The following is a 10,764-nucleotide window of genomic DNA, read 5'->3' as shown; positions in this document are numbered from 1 at the left end:
TTTGTATTTCATAAATTCATCCCAGGTCCAGACTGGACCCTTTGGTGGGCTGGATTTAGCCCCTGGGCCGCATGTTTGACACCTGTGCTTCAGTATTTCCATTTTCTGCAGCTCTGTACATCTGTTCCAGAGCGTCTCAGAAACAAACCTTGTCATTTGTCAGAAGTCTGCCGTGTTTAAACATCTGACCATCTTCTAGAATATCATGGGCTGCTGTAGACCAGGGTTCCCACAGTGGGTACACGGACCCCCAGGGGGATTTGGAAGAAGCCCAGGGGGTACTGGAAAGTTTTGTGGAAAAATACATTAAACTCTGAGCCAATAATTCCATCATGCTGTAGAAAAGGAAAATACCAGGACAACTACAGCGGACGTGTGTATTTCCTGTGGTGGGGAAAGTATTCAGATTGTTTACTTGATACACAGTGTTGTATTCCCCAGTACAAGCAGAACTTCTACTAGATAAGTATGGAAGTGCCATCATGGAACTGTGTCCACATTCAGCTGTGGTGTGTTCAGATGTTTACCACATGACCTGACATTTTTGGATTCATTTTGTTCTTGTTTATTAATGTAGATCACAGGTGCCAAACATGCGGCCCGGGGCCCAAATCTGGTCAGAAATAGTGTGTTTTCTGCACACTGGGCAGACAGATGCTAGTCTGGTCATTTTCTTTTGTTTACAATGTGCACATTTGAGTTGGTGGACAGAATTTTAAAGATCATGCACAAATGAACAACTGTTGAATTCTAACCTTATTGAAATTGTGAAAAATAATATGAAGTGTTTTAACACAAAGTGCAAAGTGTGTCTAAAAGGCACACCTGGATACTGGAGGGTTTAAAAAAGATTTTTTTTCCTGAGTGTTTTTATTCCTCTTTAGGCATGAAAAAAACAATGTGATTGATTTTTCTTTTTTCTTTTTTTTTTTTTTATGAACCTATTTTTCATGGAGTTGTAAAAATGTCCACTCAGCTGGACACCATATGTTTAAGTTTTGAAGCTCAGAAACCTGCATTTACTGACATACTGTGTGAAAACTATTAACCCTCTGGTGTTCAGGTGTGCCTTTTACGCACACTTTGCACTTTGTGTTAAAAAACTTCATATTATTTTTCACAATTTAAATAAGGTTAGAATTCAAAAGTTGTTCATTTGTGCATGATCTTTAAAATTCTGTCCACCAACTCAAATGTGCACATTGTAAACAAAAGAAAATGACCAGACTAGCATCTGTCTGCCCAGTGTGCAGAAAACGCACTATTTCTAACATTTGATCTGTATGATTAGGACTGAGCTGGATTTACAAAAATAAAATCAAATTAGAGCAGAAAATAAATCAGTATATAATATTTAATAGTTTGATTTATAGGTGTGCATTTTATGCACACTTGGTGACAGATGCTAGTATTTTTGAACATTTGACCTAGAGCCAAAAATAATAAAAATGCAAATTAACCAGTGTTGGAGTTAATCACTGACATATGCCAGGATGAAAAAATCTAATAATATGTGATCCACTTTTTATGGAGTATATTGGAAAAAATATTTTTGTGTGTTTTTTGCATCCAAAAAAAAAAGGTTTGTTTCCATTAAAAACATGACATTTAAAGGGTTAAAATATGTGACAATTATTGAGTATTGAGTATTTTTATTTATGGCTCAAGTTGATGAAATAGAAAAAAAACTGTAAAAGAATTTAGAACAAACTGTGAGTTTTTTTTGACATTATTCCACAAGTGTGTGAAAAAGGCACACTTGGTGTTTAGTAAGGGCCTTGGAGGACGAGATACCAGAGGGATAAGATTTGAAGAGGAATGTACGAGTACTGCACATCAGTTCATTAATGTACCCTACACACACACACACACACACACACACACACACACACACACACACACACAAAAGCACAACATGTGTAGTTGTGTAGTCAAGAGAGAAAGAAAGATAGAAACATAATCTGAGATGAGACAGTGAGGTTTAATCCCAAACCACCACTCACTGTGTGTGTGTGTGTGTGTTTGTGTGTTACTGACCTCATTAAGGTCACAGACGGTCACATGCCATCACACACACCACAGATTAAACACCACACACACTGAACACACACTGAACACACACTGAACACACACTGAACACACACTGAACACACACTGAACACATCTGCTCTGACCTGCTTTACCATTCCCATCCTAAATCCAGCCTTTAAACCGTCACGTTTTCATTTCGATAATGACACACCTCACCTCTGGACTTTGCTCAAGGACACTCCAGCAGAAACCGTCATCCTCTTCATTTCACTGACAGGACAGTTCAGCTCTGTTTGTATTTAGTTCAGTTTGGACGTTCTTGTGCTCAAGACCAACAGGCTGTCTGAAAATGACTGATTCTGGGAAATCTGAGCTGATGTCAGGCCTCATGGACCAAACATGGACAAAACACGGACTAAACATAGACCAAACATGGACCAAACATGGACCAAACATGGACCAAACATGGACAAAACACGGACTAAACATAGACCAAACATGGACCAAACATGGACCAAACATGGACCAAACACGGACCAAACACGGACCAAACACGGACCAAACACGGACCAAACACGGACCAAACACGGACCAAACACGGACCAAACACGGACCAAACGTGGACCAAACATGGACTAAACACGGACCAAACATGGACTAAACACGGACCAAACAGGGAGTAAACACGGACCAAGCATGGACCAAACATGGACCAAACATGGACTAAACATGGACTAAACATGGACTAAACATGGACTAAACACGGACCAAACACAGACTAAACACGGACCAAACGTGGACCAAACATGGACTAAACACGGACCAAACATGGACCAAACATGGACTAAACACGGACTAAACACGGACTAAACATGGTCTAAACATGGACCAAACATGGACCAAACACGGACCAAACACGGACCAAACGTGGACCAAACACGGACCAAACACAGACTAAACACGGACCAAACGTGGACCAAACATGGACTAAACACGGACCAAACATGGACTAAACACGGACCAAACATGGACTAAACACGGACCAAACACGGACCAAACATGGACCAAACATGGACCAAACATGGACTAAACATGGACTAAACATGGACTAAACATGGACCAAACACGGACTAAACATGGACTAAACATGGACTAAACATGGACCAAACATGGACCAAACACGGACTAAACACGGACCAAACATGGACCAAACATGGACTAAACACGGACCAAACACGGACCAAACATGGACTAAACACGGACTAAACATGGACTAAACATGGACTAAACATGGACTAAACATGGACTAAACATGGACTAAACATGGACCAAACACGGACTAAACATGGACCAAACACGAACCAAACACGGACCAAACACGGACCAAACATGGACAAAACACGGACTAAACATGGACCAAACATGGACCAAACATGGACCAAACACGGACTAAACACGGACCAAACATGGACCAAACATGGACTAAACACGGACCAAACACGGACCAAACACGGACTAAACATGGACTAAACATGGACCAAACACGGACTAAACACGGACTAAACACGGACTAAACACGGACTAAACACGGACTAAACACGGACTAAACACGGACCAAACACGGACTAAACATGGACCAAACACGAACCAAACACGGACCAAACACGGACCAAACATGGACAAAACACGGACCAAACATAGACCAAACATGGACCAAACATGGACCAAACATGGACTAAACACAGACCAAACACGGACCAAACACGGACTAAACATGGACCAAACACGGACTAAACATGGACCAAACACGGACTAAACATGGACCAAACACGGACTAAACATGGACCAAACATGGACTAAACATGGACCAAACATGGACCAAACATGGACCAAACATGGACTAAACATGGACCAAACAGGGACCAAACATGGACTAAACATGGACCAAACACGGACCAAACACGGACCAAACGTGGACCAAACGTGGACCAAACATGGACTAAACACGGACCAAACATGGACTAAACACGGACCAAACAGGGACTAAACACGGACTAAGCATGGACCAAACATGGACCAAACATGGACTAAACACGGACTAAACACGGACCAAACGTGGACCAAACACGGACCAAACACAGACTAAACACGGACCAAACACGGACCAAACACGGGCTAAACGTGGACCAAACGTGGACCAAACGTGGACCAAACTTGGACCAAACACAGACTAAACACGGACCAAACGTGGACCAAACGTGGACCAAACGTGGACCAAACGTGGACCAAACACAGACTAAACACGGACTAAACACGGACCAAACATGGACTAAACACGGACTAAACACGGACTAAACACGGACTAAACATGGTCTAAACATGGACCAAACACGGACCAAACACGGACCAAACACGGACCAAACATGGACCAAACGTGGACCAAACGTGGACCAAACACGGACCAAACACGGACCAAACGTGGACTAAACACGGACTAAACACGGACCAAACACGGACCAAACATGGACCAAACACGGACTAAACAGGGACCAAACGTGGACCAAACACAGACTAAACACGGACCAAACGTGGACTAAACACGGACCAAACATGGACTAAACACGGACCAAACACGGACCAAACACGGACCAAACACGGACCAAACACGGACCAAACACGGACCAAACGTGGACCAAACACGGACCAAACACAGACTAAACACGGACCAAACGTGGACTAAACACGGACCAAACACGGACTAAACACGGACCAAACACGGACCAAACACGGACCAAACACGGACCAAACACGGACCAAACACGGACCAAACACGGACCAAACACGGACCAAACACGGACCAAACACGGACCAAACACGGACTAAACACGGACCAAACGTGGACTAAACATGGTCCAAACACGGACTAAACATGGACTAAACACGGACCAAACACGGACCAAACACGGACCAAACACGGACCAAACGTGGACCAAACACGGACTAAACACGGACCAAACGTGGACTAAACATGGTCCAAACACGGACTAAACATGGACTAAACACGGACCAAACACGGACCAAACACGGACCAAACGTGGACCAAACACGGACTAAACACGGACCAAACGTGGACTAAACATGGTCCAAACACGGACTAAACATGGACTAAACATGGACTAAACATGGACCAAACATGGACTAAACACGGACCAAACATGGACCAAACATGGACTAAACACGGACCAAACACGGACCAAACACGGACTAAACATGGACTAAACATGGACTAAACATGGACCAAACACGGACTAAACATGGACTAAACATGGACTAAACATGGACCAAACACGGACTAAACATGGACCAAACACGAACCAAACACGGACCAAACACGGACCAAACATGGACAAAACACGGACTAAACATGGACCAAACATGGACTAAACATAGACCAAACATGGACTAAACATGGACTAAACACAGACCAAACACGGACCAAACACGGACTAAACATGGACCAAACATGGACTAAACATGGACCAAACATGGACCAAACATGGACTAAACACGGACCAAACAGGGACCAAACAGGGACCAAACATGGACTAAACATGGACCAAACACGGACCAAACACGGACCAAACGTGGACCAAACATGGACTAAACACGGACCAAACATGGACTAAACACGGACCAAACAGGGACTAAACACGGACTAAGCATGGACCAAACATGGACCAAACATGGACTAAACACGGACTAAACACGGACCAAACGTGGACCAAACGTGGACCAAACGTGGACCAAACGTGGACCAAACACAGACTAAACACGGACCAAACACGGGCTAAACGTGGACCAAACGTGGACCAAACGTGGACCAAACATGGACCAAACACAGACTAAACACGGACCAAACGTGGACCAAACGTGGACCAAACGTGGACCAAACATGGACCAAACACAGACTAAACACGGACTAAACATGGACCAAACATGGACTAAACACGGACTAAACACGGACTAAACACGGACTAAACATGGTCTAAACATGGACCAAACATGGACCAAACACGGACCAAACACGGACCAAACATGGACCAAACGTGGACCAAACACGGACCAAACGTGGACTAAACACGGACCAAACGTGGACTAAACACGGACCAAACATGGACTAAACACGGACCAAACACGGACCAAACATGGACCAAACACGGACCAAACATGGACCAAACACTGCAAGAGCTGCTCACAGTTGGACCAAAAACACATTTACAAAATAAAACCCCTTATTTTTCAAAGGGCTGTATGTGCTGTCCTTTTCCAGATATGACACTACCATGTTGGCTGTGTGGGTTTATGTGGCAGCTGAACTGGTGGGACTTTTCCAGACTTTTCTGGGGGTCATGTGGGGTACTCTGTGACGTCTGGTTGGTTTAGGATGAGTCTGCTTTGTAACAGTAATGAGATGGAAGCGTGCCCATCATTACAACTACTATCATCACCTTCCTGTTTCAACTATTTACTCCTAGATTTACTCTTTCCTATTTTACACAGCAAAAACTGGAGAGTGTAAATTTCAGGGTTAAACATCTGAGAGTCAGTTTTCACTCTCAAAGTGTAGTTTGAACTCACAGAGTTAAATGTGACTCAGAGTTGGGGTTAATGAAAAGAGTTGGTCTAGCCTGTGGAAATGAACTCAGCAGAAGTGTTGTTTAGCGTCTCTGCAGTGTTAATTAGCCTGGCCCCTGCATTTCACACCAGGTGAACCTGTGCAGTTTCTGTCAGACTGTCAGTGTCAGAGAAAACAGAGGAAAAAGAAATGATGTAAAAAACATGCACCAGCTGTCTTTGACTCATCCTGTTCACACTGAATTTGAACTCATTTTGAACAGATTCACTTTTTTATGATTCAAATTAACACTACTGTCAGAGTGAAAATTCAGTCAAATGAGTGTTGTTTTTGTTCCTTTCATGGTGTTAATTTAACTCTGTTGGAGTTCAAGGACAAACTCTGACAGTGTCAATAATAAATCCAGATGGGTTCATTTAACCCAGGGGGGTCAGATTCTGAAGGGCAGCTGTGGCTCAGTTGGTAGAGCAGGTCGTCCAATGACCAAAGGGTTGGCAGTTCGAATCCTGGTTCTGACTGTCCATGCGTCAAAGTGTCCTTGGGCAAGGCACTGATGACACTGTATGAGTGTGTGTGAATGTGAGGAATTGTGCAGCGCTTTGGGCACCATGAAGGTGTAGAAAATGCACTATATAAGTTCAGTCCATTTATGAACTCTGGTGAGTGTTGGGAGTTAAATCAGTCAGTGTTAAGTTAACTCAGGTGTCTGAGTTAAAAATCCAACTCTGGTATAGTGTTAAATAATTAACTCCAATGAAAATGTTCATTTAACTCTGCAAAGTGTGGACCTATAGAAACTCTGAAAAAGAGTTCAAATCAACTCTGTGGGAGTTGATTCAACTCTCCAGTTTTTGCTGTGTAATTTTAGTTTAGTTTTAGTTTAGTTTTAGTTTAGTTGTAGTTTAGTTTTAGTTTAGTTTAGTTGTAGTTTAGTTGTAGTTGTAGTTTAGTTGTAGTTCAGTTGTAGTTCAGTTGTAGTTTAGTTGTAGTTCAGTTGTAGTTTAGTTGTAGTTTAGTTGTAGTTCAGTTGTAGTTCAGTTTTAGTTCAGTTGTAGTTCAGTTGTAGTTTAGTTGTAGTTCAGTTGTAGTTTAATTGTAGTTCAGTTGTAGTTCAGTTGTAGTTTAGTTGTAGTTCAGTTGTAGTTTAGTTGTAGTTCAGTTGTAGTTCAGTTGTAGTTCAGTTGTAGTTTAGTTGTAGTTCAGTTGTAGTTTAGTTGTAGTTCAGTTGTAGTTCAGTTGTAGTTTAGTTGTAGTTCAGTTGTAGTTTAGTTGTAGTTCAGTTGTAGTTCAGTTGTAGTTCAGTTGTAGTTTAGTTGTAGTTCAGTTGTAGTTTAGTTGTAGTTTAGTTGTAGTTGTAGTTCAGTTGTAGTTCAGTTGTAGTTTAGTTGTAGTTTAGTTGTAGTTTAGTTGTAGTTCAGTTGTAGTTCAGTTGTAGTTCAGTTGTAGTTTAGTTGTAGTTTAGTTGTAGTTTAGTTGTAGTTCAGTTGTAGTTCAGTTTTAGTTCAGTTGTAGTTCAGTTGTAGTTTAGTTGTAGTTGTAGTTCAGTTGTAGTTCAGTTGTAGTTTAGTTGTAGTTTAGTTGTAGTTCAGTTGTAGTTCAGTTGTAGTTCAGTTGTAGTTCAGTTGTAGTTTAGTTGTAGTTTAGTTGTAGTTGTAGTTCAGTTGTAGTTCAGTTGTAGTTTAGTTGTAGTTTAGTTGTAGTTTAGTTGTAGTTCAGTTGTAGTTCAGTTGTAGTTCAGTTGTAGTTCAGTTGTAGTTTAGTTGTAGTTTAGTTGTAGTTCAGTTGTAGTTCAGTTTTAGTTCAGTTGTAGTTCAGTTGTAGTTTAGTTGTAGTTCAGTTGTAGTTTAATTGTAGTTCAGTTGTAGTTCAGTTGTAGTTTAGTTGTAGTTCAGTTGTAGTTTAGTTGTAGTTCAGTTGTAGTTCAGTTGTAGTTCAGTTGTAGTTTAGTTGTAGTTCAGTTGTAGTTTAGTTGTAGTTCAGTTGTAGTTCAGTTGTAGTTTAGTTGTAGTTCAGTTGTAGTTTAGTTGTAGTTCAGTTGTAGTTCAGTTGTAGTTCAGTTGTAGTTTAGTTGTAGTTCAGTTGTAGTTTAGTTGTAGTTTAGTTGTAGTTGTAGTTCAGTTGTAGTTCAGTTGTAGTTTAGTTGTAGTTTAGTTGTAGTTTAGTTGTAGTTCAGTTGTAGTTCAGTTGTAGTTCAGTTGTAGTTTAGTTGTAGTTCAGTTGTAGTTTAGTTGTAGTTCAGTTGTAGTTCAGTTGTAGTTTAGTTGTAGTTCAGTTGTAGTTTAGTTGTAGTTTAGTTGTAGTTGTAGTTCAGTTGTAGTTTAGTTGTAGTTTAGTTGTAGTTCAGTTGTAGTTTAGTTGTAGTTCAGTTGTAGTTCAGTTGTAGTTTAGTTGTAGTTCAGTTGTAGTTCAGTTGTAGTTCAGTTGTAGTTTAGTTGTAGTTTAGTTGTAGTTCAGTTGTAGTTTAGTTGTAGTTCAGTTGTAGTTTAGTTGTAGTTCAGTTGTAGTTCAGTTGTAGTTTAGTTGTAGTTCAGTTGTAGTTTAGTTGTAGTTCAGTTGTAGTTCAGTTGTAGTTTAGTTGTAGTTCAGTTGTAGTTCAGTTGTAGTTCAGTTGTAGTTCAGTTGTAGTTTAGTTGTAGTTCAGTTGTAGTTCAGTGGTCTCTTTTCTCTTCTTCTCTGTGCTCCTATTCAAATCAATCCCAGACAGGACTCTGCTGCTTTAGTCTCCATGTTTCCAGGTAGAGTGGGGACCAGAAGACGACTGGAAACCACAAGTGAACACAAGTGACGGAGCAAAAAGTGTCGTATGGAGACAGCACAGAAAATTGCTAGAGTGAAATAAATTGCTTTCATATCAATCCGATGTTGACGAAAAAAAAGGAAATTTTATCCATAATTTTTATCTATTTTAGTTAGTTTTGTAAACACACAATACAGTTTCAGTTAGTTATGGTTTTTTTATTTCAGTTATAGTTTTTATAGTCCAATCCGGTCCCCCAAAGGGTCCAATCCGGTCCCCCAAAGGGTCCAGTCCGGCCCTGGGATGAATTTATGAAATGCAAAAATGACACTGAAGATATGAACAGTCAATGGTGTCCAAATCCTTTTAATTCAGGTTCCACACACACACACACACACACACACACACACACACACAGTCCAATTAGATTTCCAGTGGGTCAGAACCAGTCAAATATGATCAGAATAACCTGTAAATAATGAGAACAACAAATTTTATCTTGTTTTTTTTGGTGGAAAAAAAGTAAAATTACATGAAAATGTTTCCATTACCAAACTATACTTTTATAAAAAACATGAATAACCTGAACAAATATGAACAAACAGAAATGTCTGAAGAAAAGTAAATGCAGTTGGACCAATATTCTGTCTGTTACTAAATGTTTTGTGCGATTGTAACGCACATGTGTAAATGATAAACTGATAAACTGAGGCAGAATATTGTTCAAATTACACTTGTTTTTCTTCAGACAATTCCAGTTGTTCATGTTATTCAGATTTTTAAGGAACCTTTGCAGATGTAAACCTGATCAGAATGTAACTGGACTTTTTTCACTGTTGGTATTGGACTGGTCCGGCCCCCTGCAGATCACACTGGGCTGGATGTGGAACCCTGGTGCTGTCCCTGGGGCCCTGACGTTCAGTGACACTAGCAAGAACCCTGTTGTGTTCACTTTTACTTGATCCGGCCCTGACCACATTTGCACACAGCCAAAAAAATTTAAAAAAAGCTAGAAAAGCACTCGGAGAGCGCAGACCTCCACCCAGGCAGATCAGTGCCCCCCCCCCCCCCCCCCCCCCGATCACCACCAAAATGTAATCATTTGTTCCTTGTGCCAGTATCAACATTTACTGACATTTTCATCCAAATCTGTCCAGAACTTTTGAGTTCTCTTGCACACAGACACACACACACACACACACACACAGACACACACACACACACACACACACACTATATCAGGGCTGTCAAACTCATGTTAGTTCAGTTCCATATTCAGCTACATTTGATCTGCAGTGGGTCAGACCAGAAAAATAATAACAGAATAATATAGAAATAATGACAACTCCAAATTTTTGTC

Source organism: Sphaeramia orbicularis, chromosome 18 (genome assembly GCF_902148855.1).
Source record: "Sphaeramia orbicularis chromosome 18, fSphaOr1.1, whole genome shotgun sequence".
NCBI classification, from domain to species: Eukaryota; Metazoa; Chordata; class Actinopteri; order Kurtiformes; family Apogonidae; genus Sphaeramia; species Sphaeramia orbicularis.
The sequence above is the reverse complement of the archived record's forward strand: the minus strand, read 5'-3'. Positions refer to the sequence as shown.